General features: G+C 41.2%; 1 long non-coding RNA gene across 1 annotated transcript; it reads left to right on the forward strand.

The window, feature by feature from the left end:
* The first annotated feature begins 11,741 nt into the window (after positions 1 to 11,741).
* Positions 11,742 to 17,133, forward strand: LOC308528699. The gene is made up of 3 exons (XR_013996725.1): positions 11,742 to 11,853; positions 13,601 to 13,769; positions 16,872 to 17,133. It is a non-coding gene; the product is annotated as an uncharacterized lncRNA (long non-coding RNA).
* The last annotated feature ends 420 nt before the right edge of the window (positions 17,134 to 17,553 follow it).

Below are 17,553 nucleotides of genomic sequence, written 5' to 3' on the forward strand. Positions count from 1 at the left end.
GAGTATGAATAGCTAAAATTTATTTAAACTTTAAAATAGTATTCATAGCTCCTTTAAGCAGCTGAAACTGATCAAGATGATCTTAACATTTTAAGGCTCATCCAAAAACAAATTAGTCTTCTCCCAAGAGTCTACTATTTAAGTACCAACTTTATTTTTCATTTTAGTCAAATTGTTAAATACGTGTTTCTTACATAGTTCTAGGCCTAGAAACTAGGAAGTGACTTCCTTTGTGTCTGAGACTCCCAGAATTTCTGAACTGTCATTTGGGGCCTTTACGAATTAATTACAATCTTAGTTGTTTTCATCTTACCTGCTTTTAGGATGCCTGCCTCTTCCTTCCATGCAATTTAGAACTGAAACAATTCATATTTCCTCTGAGTTTATTTTTCCTTGCAACCTCAGCTGTCTCATGGGCTCAAGAAGTTTTCCATTTTTTTTCTCACTCTTAGGGTGATAGTGACATTGTCTTGAAGCTTCCATCCGAAGTGCAAGCATAAACTTAATGCTTTAACATTTTCCCCAGCATTTATAGTTGCCAGGACGTTGAGGTTATTTTGTCCACTGATTTTGCTAGAAATGGAACTCTATATACAAAGAGACGCCATAATATTACAGCTAATTTTATATCTTAGAAAATAATCTGTTGATCCATTAAGTAACATTTAATGAACTAGCAATCCTATAGTCAAGGTACTTTGACATTAGTTGACGTAATTCTTTTAAAATAAGTCAACTAAGGTGAGAAAATTAGGGCATAGAAAAGTAACTTTTCCCAACTCCAAGTTAATTCATGAGTAACTTAGAGGCTAGATATCTTATGTTATTAATAATCTTTTGGCTCACACAATTGGCTGTATGATCTAAAGGTGATGATTAGGTGATTTTATTCCATATCATTTAAATGTGTCAGTTGTCAAAGATTTATGAGTGCCTTTGGGTGAGAAACAATGTAGAGCAGACAAAAGTCTTGAAGATGAGTCCAGCCTTTAAGAAGCTTTCACATACTTCAGATGGGAACTCAAGAAATGTACCTATAAAAAAGTTAAGGGGCCCTGACCGGTTTGGCTCAGTGGATGGAGCGTCGGCCTGTGGACTGAAGGGTCCCAGGTTCGATTCCGGTCAAGGGCATGTACCCTGGTTGCGGGCACATCCCCAGTGGGGGGTGTGCAGGAGGCAGCTGATCAATGTTTCTCTCTCATTGATGTTTCTGACTCTGTCCCTCTCCCTTCCTCTCTGTATAAAATCAATAAAATATATTTTGAAAAAAAAAAAAAAAGTTAAGGAGTGGTGCAAGAGACTCCCTAACTGTGAGTGGTATTGCCCCAAATGCTAGTGCTATTTAATGGAGTAGTAATTAATTTCTGCAAACTTCTGTTGAATTCGTGAGAACAGAGGAGGGAGAACACAGTGATCAGGATGGCTGCATTGAGGAGGAGCGCCTTGAATAGTAGATACTATTCAAAGACTTAAGAGAAGAAAGAAGTTCAGGAGAGATGGCAAAGATGGCAGTGTACCAGGCACATTCAGGAAAGAGGAGAATGGTCAGGATGGAGAGGAACATTCATGTCAGTATGTGGTTACAAAGGCAGATTGGCATTCCATCGTTGAACCTTGAAAGCCAGAATTAAGTAACACTTCACATGGAAGCTCTACTTTTAGGCGATTAATTTGGCAGTCGTGTGGCAAGAACTGAAGAGGCAGAAATACAGGACAGGGAGCCCAGTTAGAATTGAGTCAGGGGCAGTAATCGGATTAAGGTCATAAAAAACTCAAAACTAGAATATTACTACATACTGGACATTTGAATGGACTGTTTAAACGAAAATTGATGGTACTCAGTAAATTTGAATTTTGGTATGAGTAGTATTTTCTTGAGCATTGGGTAGTTGGTGTAGTTGCCTCTGATAATGACAACCATGATGAGTATTCTAATGTGTTTTTTACAGCCTTGAGTTCCTCCATGACCAGACCGTGAGCCTCCAAGAAAGGATTGTGCTTTTTCACATGTCTCCAAAGAGTCTGGGATATAGTAGGTTTGTTGAATTTAATCTATAGTTACGGGTTCCCAACTATTACTTGAAATGTTAAGTTATACTCATGGTTGAAAGCATGGGCTCTGGAGTTGTAGATTTTCCAAGTTCCGATCATCAGCTGTTAACATTAGGTCAGTTAATTAACTCCCCTAACCCCCCGTCCCTCATTTGTAAAGTGGGAATATTAATAGTGTCTACTTTATAAAATTATAAAGTCTAAATTAGGTCATTCAGGTAAAGTGTTGAGCATGATTCTTAGAACTGAACAAGTAGTGAACAGAAGTGAATGCCACATAGCTGATCTATATGTAAGAGAAGAATGAATCCAAAATTCTCATGGTTGGGGAGATTAAAAATGGCAGCAGAGTAGGAGGATGCGCACGGACATGCTCCCAGGAACAAGCTGGAATTACAACTGAAATACGTTAAGGCTTCCTGAATAATCAATGGAAAACTCACAGGAGAGAACCCTGATACCCAAGGATCAAAGGTGGAGATAAATATATGATCTCACTCATTTATGGAAAATGAACAACATAAACTGATGAACAAAAATAGAGCTGGGGGGGTAGGGAGGGAATATACTAGAATATAATAGAAGTAATCCTGTTATTTGCAGATTTTTAATATTTCCTACAACTTTTGTGATATACAATGTTAGTACAGTTTTGGTAATATTTTATTCTTGAAATATTTACGTTTATTGCATGTAACATTTAAAATCGTTTTCCTGAGATATTAATGTTTATTGCACGTAAAAACATATTTTGAAATAACAGGATACTGAAACATTTTTAAAAAACACACAAAATTCTTGTGGTTTATGGACTCAAAGTTTACGTTTAAAAAATGCTTTGTAAGACATTATTTTGGTAGACAAAGAGTAACCTGGCAGCAAAGATAATTAAGTGGTGCAACAGGCTTTTGATGCCAGTTTAAAAAAAAAAAGTCTTTAGGGAATGTAGATGTTCACCTTTTGTATATTGAGTACTAAAGTATATTTAGTAGACACAGGCATACATACCATTAAAGTGAGTAAACCCCTTTCACTTCCATCATCTCACTTGACCAGCCAACAATCCTGTAAAGTAGGAAGGATGGGTCTGCGTCTTATTTTGGTGAAGAACTTGAAGTGGCCTTGAGTACTAGGTAACTTGCCATGAGTCACATAGCCAGAGTGGCAGAGCTGGGTCTCTGACTCCAAAAGGCTATGTGTATGACATCTGGAGAAAAGTGATCGGAAGCACAGATGTTTAGTGGGAGGAATGAAACACTTGCTGTAATGCCAAAAAATAACTGGAAATAAAAGCAGAAAACAAGACATTTGTTTCTGTTATAATATGACAGAAAAGAAGGCTCTTGTGGTTTGGGATTGAGCATTCAGAGAAGAAAGGGGGAGACCACTCTTGGAATACGGCATCTGCTTCTGGCTACTCATGACTGGGTTTATGGAAACCAGCTGGATGATGTTCAAAGAAAAGCTCCAAAATGATTAAGGGGCTGATGGCATTGATTAATAAGGAAAGCTTGAAAGAATTAAGTGCGCACAACTCAGCCAAGCAAAGACTGAGGAAAAACAAGGTAAATGTATACGTTTTTCATAAATATATGAAATGTGTAACTATTAAAAAAGGAGATTAATTAATTAGCATAATGCATGGGGGTATACTAAGTAGTAATTGGGTAAAAATTTAAGCTGAGTATAAAGAAAATTTCCCCGATAGTTTATTAAGGTTTTCTGTGGCATAGCCTTTTCCTAGAGATACCATAGAAGTATCAAGCCTTAGAATTTCTAAAACCTCCCTGGGAACTTGGTATTAGATGATGTTAGAGAATTATTATTAATTTGGTCAGGTGTGATCATGGTATTATGCTTATGAAAGAACATATCATTTTTTTAGAGATACTGTGAAATGTAGGGACAGAACAACATGATGTAAGAGATCTGCTTAACAGTACTACGGCAAGGAAAGGAGAGGAAGGGAGAAAAACAAAGGGAGAGAGGGAAGAATAGGAAAAAAGAAAGGGAGGGAGAGAGAATGAAAAAAAAGGATAGATGAAGCAAGTGTGGCAAAAGGTTGATCATGTCGAATCTGAAAAGAGATCCTATGTGAGTTCATTTTCCTTTTTCCTTTTATGTATGTTTGGAAACGTTTATCATAAAGAATGTAAATTACATTTTCCTGAGCAAAGCTCAGTAGTGTATTAATCCTGGCTTCCCTGATTACTGCCACACACCAGACCAGGGCCCATGATAGTAGGGATACGTTGCTTCTGTTTACCATCTCGCTCTGGCGATGTCGATTGGACTGGGCTAAAGGACTCTTCTAAAACTGTAGGTAAGACTCTAACAAAATCCTTAGACCCACTGGAAGAGGGATTAATTTATAAAGGAAAGTGAAAGATTTCAAAACCTAGCAAACATCTATGAAGCTCAAGTTGAAAAAAGATAAGATTTTTTTTTTTTTAAACCACCTTCTCTCCATTACCTTCTCTTCTTGCAGGTGAATGTTTAGGGCAGGAGATTTAGGGAGCATTTGGAATGTATAGTTCTACCTGCTTTTTTGTTTGTCTGCTTGCTTGTTTGAGGCATATAAATATTTTCTCTGAATTTCACTGTTGACAATCAAGCAAGAATACAGACCCAGTATCTCAGACCTATCACATCTGAATTTCTCCAGAGTATACAGCTAGGCTAAAAAATAGCTCAGTATAAGGATGGAGCTGTTTGAAAATGGAGCAGAGGCTGAATGGTGGATAAGCTTGGTTGAGTCTATCTCATGACCAGACATCCCTTCTCCAGCCCAGGGACTCTGTCTTAGCGCAGGCCCTTATCATCTCTTACCTGGGTTACTGCAGTAGCCATAACTAGGCTTCCGTACCTCCAGTCTCTTCCCAGTGGCATCATCCTCCACCTTGACCTTAGAGTGGCTCTTCTGAAACACAGCCGATGGTGACATTCCTCTGTTTAAATTCTTAGCCTCTAGAGCAGTGGTTCTCAACCTTGCTAATGCCACGACCCTTTAATACAGTTCCTCATGTTGTGGTGACCCCCAACCATAAAATTATTTTCGTTGCTACTTCATAACTGTCATTTTGCTACTGTTATGAATCGTCATGTAAATACCTAATATGCAGGATGTATTTTCATTGTTACAAATTGAACATAATTAAAGCATAGTGATTAATCACAAAAACAGTATGTCATTATATATGTGTTTTCCAATGGTCTTAGGCGACCCCTGTGAAAGGGTCGTTCGACCCCCCCAAAGGGGTCGCGACCCACAGGTTGAGAACCGCTGGTCTAGATAGTGTGACGGGGACTTGCCTGGCATATAGGCATTCTCCAACGAAGACTTGATTGAATGCCTGCAACCTCAGTGCGCCCTCTCTCCCCGTTGCCCTGTCTGTGCCTTCGTGCCTACTTAACCTTTGCTCAGAAGATGCCTTTTCTCCCTTGTCCACCCAGTAGTTTTTCAAGACTTGAGGTTTATAGCAATGAAGTCTTTGTTGATGGCCTGGTCACAATTAATCCATCCTCCTTTCGGTTGCCATGCACCTCCTCCATACGTTCACGGCCATACTTAATACCCCATCTTAATAATCTATTTATGTGTCTTCCCCACAAGACAGTGGGCTCTTTGAGAGCAACTTCTGTGTTTTCATCTTTAGTTCCTCAGTGCCTTGCACACTCTGGGCACTCCATATCATCAGATAAACCTTGGGAGCTATGAGGTGCCAAGTATGGGAAGGAAGTGGGCACTCAAGTTTGAGTGAATAAAGATGCCATTCATTCCGCATATTTATTGGCCGTGTAAAGCAGATGTCCAGCTGCTCTCCTGTCTGTAGCTCAAGGAGCGCATAGTACACAGAACCAGAGATTTAGCTCCTCTCCAAGTTGACCTTTAACCTGCAGCTGGTCCTTGATGGGGAAACACTTCCCCTCATGTCTGTGTTTTGGGTTTGTAGCGGTGATACAGGCTAGAACTATTTATTCCACTATCCCGAGCTGCCTTTCGCGTTACGAATTTATGAAAGAAACAAGATGATATACAACTTATTCTAATTTGTGGTTGCGTTGTTTATTTGTTTCCTCTTTAAGGAGGAGGTGGAATTGGATTGTTTGTTTGGTTTCTTCTTCAGTAAGAAGCATCTTAATATAACTGGTCTGGACATCTGTCCCATTTTTAAAAATTACAAGTTTTGATCACTGTTAAATTGTACAGATCCCAGTCTGTCTGCTCTGCATACATTTGCATTTATAAAAGCAGAAGCAGACTAAAAGTCTTTCTAATGCAACCCCCTAAATGCATAAAGTATTAGATTGCTTTTTCCCAATTGGTTCATGCATTGCTAAGGGCTTAAAAGGATCATTGATTTGAATTATTTAATGTGTACAGCAAGTTGAGTTTCCTTTTTTTTTTTCTTAAAGAACCTTTGGGGACATTGCTTTAATTTTTTTATGTTAAACCTCATTTTTCTTTGAAAGTAAGAAGTTAAAACTGTATTCACATGAGCTCCCAAAGTCCCAGATTTTCATTGTGTTTTTAAACCAGCTAGGAAATATTTGATTCTAATGCAACATTACTGCTGAAAATTGGGCTGAAATTGCTAGGCTGAAAATATAGTTATAACTGCTTATTATTATTCTAATGTATTTTCTTTTCCTTTTTGGGAGCTGATGCAGATGAAATAAAAGAGGGAGAGATCCCGTCTATAATGCAAAGCCATCCTGGATTTTCGTTGGCGTTTTTGAAATTTCGTTGGCTGGTTTTGACTTACATTCAGTAAGTGCAGCCTCAGACTTTACATGTTGAACATTTTTACTGTGAAATTTATTGTTTTTTGATGACCTACTCTTTCCCCATGGAAAGGCAGCTGGGTCCTGTCACCACAGTTTGTGATGGCAACGTCTGGGTGAATGAACTTAGTTTAGTTTGTGTTATGCTCAGAAAGCTTGCCAAAGATGGAGACTTGTTTGTGATGTCTAGTGTGGCTTCCTATAGCAAAGCAAGGAGTCTAATGTAATGCATTTGTCAGGACAATGCTCAAGTGAAAAAATGGAAGTCTCGCCCTAACTGGTTTGGCTCAGCGGATAGAGCGTCAGCCTGAGGACTGAAGGGTCCCAGGTTCGATTCCTGTCAAGGGCATGTACCTTGGTTGTGGGCACATTCCCAGTAGGAGGTGTGCAGGAGGCAGCTGATCGATGTTTCTCTCTCATCGATGTTTCTAACTCTCTATCCCTCTCCCTTCCTCTCTGTAAAAATCAATAAAAAATATATTTAAAAAAAAAATGGAAGTCTCATCAGCATAAGGCTGTATATGATGTAAAACAGTTTAGGGCCCAGCCAGCATGGCTCAGTGGTTGAGCGTCGACCTATGAACCAGGAGGTCATGGTTCGATTCTCGGTCAGGGCACATGCCCCAGGCTGTGGGCTCTATCCCCAGGGTGGGGCAGGAGGCAGGCAATCAATGATTGTCTCTCATCATTGATGTCTAAAAAAAGTTTAAGGGGGGAGGATTAATAGGGTGACTATGTAATTTATCATCTGGATCCAGATGCTTTTGAGAATAAAAGGGAAATGCTAAAATAATAAAGAGACATTAACCCTACCAGACCGCTGTACCGATTTTTTGGTAATTTCCACACAAAGGTGGAATATTGGCGCTAGATGAAAGGTAGATGAAAGGTAGACCTATTTTCTACAATGTCTCCAAGTTCCATCTTATTCTAACCACTTGTTTGCATGTAACTAACATTTTTCTATATCATGTTGGTTTTTTCTCTTTAATGCTCAGGAGCCCAGGTATAGGGGACAGTTAGGTTCAGGGCCTCAGGTCTGGTAGGATTAATTGATCTACAACAGGTATACACTAGGACCACCCAGGACAAGCCGGATTGCCACTGTTGCCCTAACGAGGATGGTTGCCCCTACCATCTTTGTTGTGATTGTGGTGGTTTCTATTTCATCTGCTTGCTTTATTCACCTGCCACAGGCCACCTTGGTGAGGTGACAGGTCATCTTATTCCTCTGATATTTCAGTTTTCAAAACTTGGTGACTATAACCTGGCTAAGTACCGGCTGTGTACAGGAACATATTCCTTTTCACCAGAGTCTGTGTTTTTTGGGTTCCTGAAATACAGCATAACCAGAATCTATGATTCATTCCATAGAACTTTCCAGATCAGAAAATGCTTTATCCCCTCCCCTGCTCCCAAGTCACATTAATATCACCATCAATACACACACGGTAAGAGCAGATTGTTTCTGCAAAAAGTTTCCCTATGAAATCCAAACGGTCATATCAACGTCCGTCTCCTAGTTTAGTTTTGCCTGTGCAAAATGTCACCACTTGGGTTCCCTTCTCTCTCTGCACGAGTCTGTCCTCTGCATAACTGGTAGACCGACGTGGTAGGAGGAAAGCCCTGGAGAGTGGAATCTTGGGAATCCAAGGATAAAGTATTTCCAGGAAAGACTGATCAGTGCTGATAGGGAGCCAGTCTGATAGAAACAGAAGTGATCACTGAACCTGGAGAACTTGAGTTTGTTGGAAATCTCAAAAAGAGTGGGTTCAAAAACCACTTGGAATTATTTGCAAGGTTTGTTGGGTATGTGCATTACTCTAGGCTAAAGAGCAGAACAGCAATAAATACTTATTGAGCAGCCCAGCCAGCGTGGCTCAGTGGTTGAGCGTCGTTCTATGAACCAGGAGGTCTCGGTTCAATTCCTGGTCAGGGCACAAGCCTGGGTTGTGGGCTCGATCCCCAGTGTGGAGCGTGCAGGAGGCAGCCGATCAATGATTCTCTCTCATCATTGATGTTTTTCTCTCTCCCTCTTCCTTCTTCCATGAAATCAATAAAATATATTTTAAAAATACTTATTGAGCAATTACTGCATGCCTGGTGCTATATTACCCCCATTTAATCTCACAGCAGCCCTCTAAGGTAAGCAGTATATCCCCATCTTACAGATGATGACATGGATGCACAGATGAAGTAAGTAGTTTGCCTAAGGTTGCACCACATGATTGGTGCAGAGCTAGGACTTGAACCCGGGCAGTTGGGCCCCAGAGCCTACACTTTTAATTTCTAGACTGATGCTCATAGAAGACGGTGGCCCAACAAAAGCCTGTGGAGGAGAGAATTAGGAGCGTTTACCGAGAAGCAAAAGTTAAAGCTGTCATGGGGGGTGAGGTCTGTAAGGAGAGAGTAAGGAAAAGAGAGACCTACCAATACAGAGATGGTGAGCTGATCCCTGACTGGGAACTAAACCCTTAAGCTAAGCTAAGCTCCTTAGAAGTCCTGAAAAACCCACACGGCCTTTGAAGAACACAGGGAGTTCATCTCCTCCCCGGATGTTGCTTATCACCCAAGTGGTAGCAAGTACTGTGACCGAGCCCAAAGCCATGGGACAGGTTCTGCTTTGTTTCCCAACTCTGTGCTCACTCCCAGAGTCTGATCTGTGTCTGTACATAGACTAACGAGACACACACACACACACACACACACACACACACACACACACACCTCTCTGATTTGCCAGGTGGGAGGAGACTGTTGAACAGAACAAGCCAGCAAAGAGCGGGTCATCCGGACACTGAGCGAGAGGAACGGGGTCAGGTCTTTGCCATAAAGCCCAGGAGGTGAGACGTCCCGTCCAAGAAGACAGTGACCGGCACTGTTGGACCTGGCAGGACAGGGTTCGTCCCAGGGGCTGCTAAGACCGCGTTTGCCTTAGTGATAAAACTAGTGTCTGCACTGTAGTTTCTAGAAGTGAGTGCTGTCGTTACAAGCAGAAAACTCAGTGGGAGAACACATTTTCAGTCCTGTAATGGATAGGAGAACAACAAGCCTAAACCCAAGATCCATTTTTCTTGCTTTCCCGAGAGAACTGGTCATTAGCATGGTGGTAACCTCGAGGAAGGAAGGAAGGAAAAAAGCTCCATTGGAGCCGGGCTCATTGTCAGCGGTCAGTGGAAAAATACAGTCCCCTACCAGTCTCCACCAAACCTCACAGGCTTAGCTAGGAGTTGTTTTCCAATTTCTTCCTGTTACCTTTGAAATCCAAACATTTTTCCATCCATTCTTTTCTGCTATACCAGCACTGGTCGCGCTGAGGGCAAGAGTTGGCACCATCAAGACACCACAATTACCCAGGAATGTGCTTAGCAACTGCAACCTTGAACCAGAGTGTGCCTTTGAAGGGATGTGATAATGGCCGCGTTAAACTTGATCTTGCCTGAAACGAATAGACAAAAGGAGGCAGCCGGCCCTACGCTTGTAAAGGGATAGTAACAATATAATAAATCACTTTTTTCCTTCGTCAGTTTCCAACCTTGCCCTAATTTCATAGATGAAATCACATGTGTAGAACCGACAGCAATTTAGCTCTGAAGCTCGGAATGGCTGCACAGGAAAGCACTGTGCCTTTTTATAGACTCGTTCCCTGATGTGTTAAATCACCCAGAAAGCTGGGGGGAAATGCTCCCTGCCTGGGCCAGTGCGAGAGGGAGCCATCTGAAGAATATTCCAGTGTGGTTACAGTGGGAAGGATGTCGAAGGTCCAGGAGTATTAATAATGACTATTATTATCTTTTTATTTTTAACCTCAGATGCAGAGAGTTGAGTAAATTATATTCCTCAATGGCACGTTTTCATGTTATGTCTTTAGGCCCTACTCTTTTAAAAAATAAATTTTATATATATATATATATATATATATATATATATATATATATATATAATTATTAATTTCAGAGATGAAGGGAGAGGGAAAGAGATAGAAACATCAATGATGAGAGTCATTGATCGGCTGCCTCCTGCACACCCCCTACTGGGGATCAAGCCCAAAACCCAGACATGTGCCCTGACCAGGAATGGAACCGTGACCTCCTGGTTCATAGGTCAGTGCTCAACCACTGAGCCACGCTGGCTGGGCATTCAGTCCCTGCTCTTGTTTAATGTATTTATTTCCCACTTCTATTCCCTCACTTATCACTCCCCTCTCCCCCTCCTCCATAGGTAATATGTTGGGCGTGTATCAATTTATTTGTATGTGTTCTTACAGATTGTGTAAACTGGTATTATCAATCTACATAGCATGCAGATTCCTTCTTCACTCAGCTAGGATTTTACGATTTCTCCTGTTGTGTATGATTATTACCTCTTCACTGGGTGCTTACTCTGGGCCAGATTTAGTGTCAGCGCTTCAGGTGCATTATCTCATCTGATCTCACCAACAGCCCAGGAGCGGGGGACTGTCATTGAGGCAGTAATCTCAAACTGAGTGAAACAAGGCAGAATTAGGATCGGGCTTCAACAGACTGATGTACAGCAGTGCCAACAGCCAGGTAGTATCTGCTCAGCACACTCATTTCTTTAAATACCGCTGATTTCAGCCCTGGCTGGATTAACTCAGTGGTTAGATCATCCGCCTGCCTACTGAAGGGTCGTGGGTTCAATTCCCCATAGAGGGCACATACCCACCTCAGTTGCAGGCTCGCTCCTGGGGCATGTGTGGAAGGCAACCAATCCATGTGTCTCTCTCACATCGATGTTTCTCTCTCTTTCCCCCTCCCTGTTCCACTCGATCTAAAAGCAATGGAGAAAGACCCTCAAGTGAGGATAAAAGAAAAAATAAAAATAAAAAATAAATAAATACTGCTGATTTCAGCTCTATAGACTTTCTTTCCTCCCTCTGCCAGGAACGTTCCTTTGGGTCAAACAGCAAGTGAGTCTTTGGCATCACCTGGTACCCAAAGACAAAGGAGCTCCAGCAAGGCGTTGGGCGACCATGAACAATTTTTGGAAGCCAAGGTGACTGTTGAACGTTGTAGGCTCGGCCCCGGTCCAAGCTCTGTGGTTCCAACAGGAAATTAGAGAAACTCTGCAGAGTTTCCAAGACACCATAGTTGAACACGTCTCTGAAGAATTTCAGCAGAGCACGAGTCACACATTTTGTGTTCTAACCCAATGGGTAAAGGGACAGAGGCCAGTCATGCCAGTTACCACCTTTTCTCAGGTGGGCTGGAGAGATGCGGGGATGGGGACTGAGCACTGCCTCAGCTCACCTGCCCAAGAGATTGGGAGGGCTGACTGTGGATCCGGAAGCTACAAAAATGGATAGCCTCTTCCTGCAGAATCTGAACCCCTGCCTGCATACAGCTAAAGCTGTGGCCTTTATGTTTTTACTAGAGGACCTGTGCACAAAATTCATGCAAGAGTAGGCCTTCGCAGCCCGGCTTTGTAAGGTTGTCCAGAAGGTCATCTGGAAGGATGTCTGGATGGTCGTTCTGCTGTTTGGCCGTTCGGTTGATTTGCATATAACACTTTTATTATTATAGCTTGCTACAGGAATCTGGTAGAATAAATCTGCTCTTTTCTTTTAAAAAAATTTTGTCAACTATTGCACTTTTGCTACTATATCCAGTGTTACTCCCAAGTCATACTCCATAAAAATACTCCCAAACCCAATGTAGGACATTTTTAGCCATGTGTGCAAGAAGACAGCTTCCTGCAATGCTGAGATTCTTCAGAGATGTGTTTGATTACGGTTTTGTAGATCTTATCTTTTGATTCTTAAACTTTCATTTCTGTCTTACTATTCATTTTGGAAGTCGCGTGCTTAAATAAGATTTTCAACAATTGAAATTCTTTGGAATAGTCTCTGGCTCCTTTCCTATTCTTGCAGAAAATATATTCCATATAGCTAATACCGTGTTTCTTTCAAATTATTCATTTCTCTGACCCAGGATTGAAAGCATATTTTTATTGACTAGTTTTCATGTCTTGTCATCAGGCTACTGGTCTCTCATTGCCTTGTGGATCTAGTTGGCTTTTCTTATAAAGAGCTTCTAACGGATTTTCCCCCCTGATATGTCTTATGTTCTGACTGCATGCCAGTAACAAACTGTTAATGTTGGGGTCCTTTATACTATTTTACAGAACACAGTGAACACTTCTGTTCTGTGGAAGTAATGCCCAAATATAGGGCATTAATGTAATGTGTACCCACCATGGACATAGGACAAATCAGAACACAAGAGACCCCTCTCAGCCTGAGCAATGGACGATGGGGTGACTAGACCTCGGCTCCGAAACTTCTTGAGCTGAAACAGACATAGGCTGTGCCCATCGAGCACAGAGGAGGGATGGAAGAGACAGGCCTGATGGAGCTTGAGCCACACTGGGTGGAGGAAAACAGGCTGCGGGAACTCAGAGCTGCCCTGTTCAGCCCAGCGCTCAGAGAGGGCTTCCTGTAAGAAGCAGCATCTGAGCTGCCAGCTCATGGGGAAGCTCTAGGCCAGCTCTTCTGGCTCCATAGGGCTGCTTTTCCCACACCCGCTTCTTGACGTTGGAGCTTGACCCCCTTCAGGGGGTCACACAGACACAGAGACATGGAACCAGGCTTCGAGGAAGGGCTGTCAGCCTCTCCTACTCAGACCCTGGTTCACTGGGGGATTCGTGAAGCATGCAGTCCTTCCTGACAGTTTCATGAGAGGCCTCTGACCCCAGGGGCCCAGGGGCGTTTCCATCTTTGCCAAGTCTCCTATCTCTTTCTTAGAATCAGAGTTTGGAGCGCAGCACGCTGGAAAGTCATCTTCTCCTTGCAAGGTGAGACGTGGGACTGGAGAGAGAGCAGATGGAAGGTTCGTTCTCCTGCAGTGGGTAGACTCTCTGACAGCCTGGGAGGATCTGACACCCCTCCTGGCAGCCAGTCCAACAGCGAAGGAGTAAGTACTTTCTTTCCTCCCTTCCTCCCTTCCTCCTGGGCTCTGTATCTTCAGAGCCTATTCTGATCATGCTGTGATATTTGCCTGTTCCTCTTCTCTGTTGGAAATGGGAAAACATGGAAACCACTTATCTTTTACTGAATGAAGTAAAAGAGCTAAAAATGGAGAGTAAAAATGAAAGTATACATTAGGTAGCATACTAACAACCATGAAAAGGTACCCAACTCTTAATTAAAAACGGACAGGGAGGGAAGCAAAACAATAACCTAAATGACCTATTTTTAGAAAAACAGCATCAGAGAAAATAGATATTGTTTACACTCACGTGTGTTTCTAGGGAATAAAATTTATAGGGACATCTCGTCCGATCCTTTCTGCGTAAACAGCTGGGAGCAGAATTTAAGAGGAGCTTCAAAGAAATGTGGAACCATGGCAGGTTCTGAGCCTCCCTGGATGGTCGCCCATTTCCTCCAAATGATGTTTGGCCCATCTAAGTGTAAGGCTCAGCTTTAATGTATTTAAGCTACAATGACGACAGAATGAGAGAAAGAGCAGGCAAGCAGCTCATTGGCAGAACACTCAGATGTCTCAAGCTCACTCTGCAAAATCACCTCTGTCTTAGATGAAAAAGCCAAAAAGCCACTCTGTTAAAGAGGAGTGTGAGGCTGTAAGAGGTTCAAAATGTGCTCTTGATCCATTCCCATCATTCTAAACCCTTCCCACTGCTGCACAACAAAGGATCCCAATCCCAGGAAATGTTAAATCTAATTTCTGTAACGGAAAAGACAAGATGAAAATGTATTATGAAGGGACAGTAATTAAATCTGAACTAGCTACAGGAATAAACCAGCAGACCAATGAGGTAGACGTCAAGTCCAGGAAGAGACTAAAATGCGTAAAGTAATTTAATATAAAATAAAGGTAGCAGAGTAAACCCGTGGGGGAAATTGATCATGCAATAATTGATATCGAGATAATGGGCTAGTCATTGGGAAAGAAATAAGCTTATTTCCGACCTCATTTCTTAAACTATCCACGTTGGAGATGGATAAAAGATTTCTGTGCGTACTGAATACATTGAAAAACGTTTGTTGTTTTTTAGAATATCTGCTGGAACCAAGCATGCCACTAATCGAATAAAGATGCAGAACCGTAAAACAGACTCCATTTTTCAAAGCATTTTTATATTAAAATTTTAAATTGTAACAAATTCTGCAATGACTCATTGAAGGAGCATTAATATGGAACTTGGCTTATCAACTGATGAACTCAATCTTCCCATTCAATGTAGGAGCTTCTTTTATTTAACAGGTTAGCGGACCAGTGCTTTGGGCTCTATTAAAGCGAAACCATACCCACCTGAAGGACCCAGACATTGGTACTTCTTTGCATTGGGGATGGGGAGGAGGAGAGTTAAAGTTAAGTTAATGCTGACATTTTTTAACAACAAGCGACATTTGTAGAGTATAGCTGCCTCAAGGCTTTTGTGATTAATTTTTTTTATTGAACCAACAGATGCAGTTTATGTTGGGAATTTTTAGCGTATCAAATTGATCTTGATAATACATTTTGTCACGTTAACTACGTTCTTCAACAGGCTGATTTTAGAGGCTTTAAAAAATACCTATACACAAACACACATTTTAAAGTAATGAAAATTTCATCCTAAATGCAGGATGCAGAATTATATCCCAACACCAGCCACGCATATGACATTTGTATTTTTGTGTTTCCAAAATTACTAATAAGAACTTGGTAATGATTTCTTGGATCGTTTCAAAAGCACATGCAGCAAAAGAAAAAAAATAGGCTTCATAAAAATGGAAACTTTTTGTACATCAAAAGATATGATCAGCAGAATAAAAAGTCAAACCACATGCTGGGAGAACTCTTAAAACTCAACAGCAAAAAAAAAAAAAAATCAAATAATTCAATTCAAAAATAGGCAAAGGACTTGAACAGACATTCTCCAAAGAAGATACACAAATGGCCAATAAGCACATGAAAAGGTGCTCAACATCACTAATCAATAGGGAAATGCAAATCAAAACTACAGTGAGATAGCATCTCATACCCATTAGGATTGCCATTAATTAAAACAACAACAACAAAAACCAACAGAAAATAATAAGTGTTGGTGAAAATATGGAGAATTTGGATCCCTTATACTCTGTTGTGGGAGTATAAAATGGTATGCAGTTCTTCAAAAAAATTTAAAAAACTACCATATGATCCATTTATTCCACTTCTAGATACATACTCAAAAGAATTGCAAACAGAGTCTTGAAGAGATATCTGCATACCGTATTCATAGTAGCATTATTCACAGTAACTGAAATATGGAAACAATCCAAGTGTACTAGTATGTCGGCAGATGAATGGAGATGTAAAATGTGGTTGCACGTAAAATAGAATATTATTTAGGCTTAAAAATGAAGGAAATTCTGATATTTGCCCACATGAATGAATCTTGAGGACATTACGGTAAGTGAAATAAGCCAGTCACAAAAGACAAATACTGTATAATCCCACTGATTTGAGAAACGTAGAGAAGTAAAAAATCACATAGAGACAGAAAGTAGAATGGTGATTGCCAGGGGCTAGGGGAAGGGAGAATAATGAGTTGTTTAGTGGGTACCAGAGTTTCAGTTTTACAAGATGAAAGAATTCTACAGATGGATGGTAGCAATGACTGCCAACAACATGAAGGTACTTAATATCCCTGAACTGTACAATGAAGAAAGGTGAACACAGTAAATGTTATGTGATGTGTATTTTACCACAATAAAGAACTGGAAAAAATCCCTAATAAGAAAACTATCAATAGTTCCACAATCAATTGCCAATTACCTGAGGGGAGATTAACATGGTTCAAGACTCAGAATGGCAAAATGAAATATATCCACTAGGACAGCGTAGAGACTGTTTCCACAGGGAAAGCACATTTCACGGGATTTCTTAAGCTGTAGCCTTATGTGCAATAACTGGCCGATTAAAAGTCTCATCTTCATATTTTAGGCATTGTTTTCACTTACTATACCTCCTATGGCTTTAATCACTCAGAAAATTTAACGTGACTATAATTTCTTTTTTTTCCATCAGTTTCTCCTCCATCAATTCTTCACCTTTGCCTATTTGCCTATCTGCCTATCAACATGCTTGAGATTCTCCCCAGCCTTCAATAACTGGTTTGGCTCCGTGGATAGAGCATCAGCCTGTGGACTCAAGGGTCCCAGGTTCAATTCCAGTCAAGAGCATGTACCTGGGTTGCGGGCACATCCCCAGTAGGGGGTGTGCAGGAGGCAGCTGATCGATGTTTCTCTCTCATCAATGTTTCTAACTATCTCTCTCCCTTCCTCTCTGTAAAAAAAATCAATAAAAAATATTTATTTTAAAAAGAGGTTCCTGTAACCCAGTTACTGTCTCAGTCCCTTGTTCCATTTACTGCTGGAATTCTGGAAAGCCCGGCCTCGCTAATTATTTCCATTCACCCCCATGCTTTCATTCTCGAATCCAGGAAAGCAGGCCTCCTTCCCCACCGCTGGAGATGTCTTTCTGAGGGTGACAAATCCCAAGGACAGTGGCCTTTCCTTGGTTCCCTTCCTTCGTATGCTCTTGGGGCATTTGACAGTTTTGCTCTTTCCCTCCTGTAAAGTGTTTCTCACGCGGTTTTTTTATGACTCGAAATGACGGTGGTTTCTTTCCCGTCCCTGACCAGGCCATTGTCTTTTTAGTTCCTCTTCCTCCCCTCATCCTGTCAGTGTCATTATTTTCCAGACTTGTC

This window comes from Myotis nattereri (assembly GCF_964212035.1).
Source record: "Myotis nattereri genome assembly, chromosome: 13".
In the NCBI taxonomy this organism is placed as follows: Eukaryota; Metazoa; Chordata; class Mammalia; order Chiroptera; family Vespertilionidae; genus Myotis; species Myotis nattereri.